A 345-nucleotide genomic window follows, 5' to 3' on the forward strand; every position below is an offset into this window, starting at 1 on the left:
AGTTTATTATAGTTTGTAATTTATCTATTATTTCTCTTTTATTTTTTGTTTTAGTATTATATATTTACAAAAAAAAATTCTTTTTTTTTAAATTTAATTTTTAAATGAGTATTTGATTAGTCCAACTCAAATTTAATCAGTTCGAGACCATCTATAAAAAGATCTCTTATCTAAGCCTATTTAAATTAATTAAATTTAATCGGTTGATTTTTTTATTTCCTGAATTTGAATCAACACGACCCTTGGATATCCTAACATTTAGGGTTAGAACTTAGAAGTGCAGTTTAGAGCATCTCCAATGGTGAGTTCCTCTTTGACTTTTTTCTAACATATAGGAACTCTAAC

Source organism: Arachis ipaensis, chromosome B03 (assembly GCF_000816755.2).
Source record: "Arachis ipaensis cultivar K30076 chromosome B03, Araip1.1, whole genome shotgun sequence".
Taxonomy (NCBI): domain Eukaryota; kingdom Viridiplantae; phylum Streptophyta; class Magnoliopsida; order Fabales; family Fabaceae; genus Arachis; species Arachis ipaensis.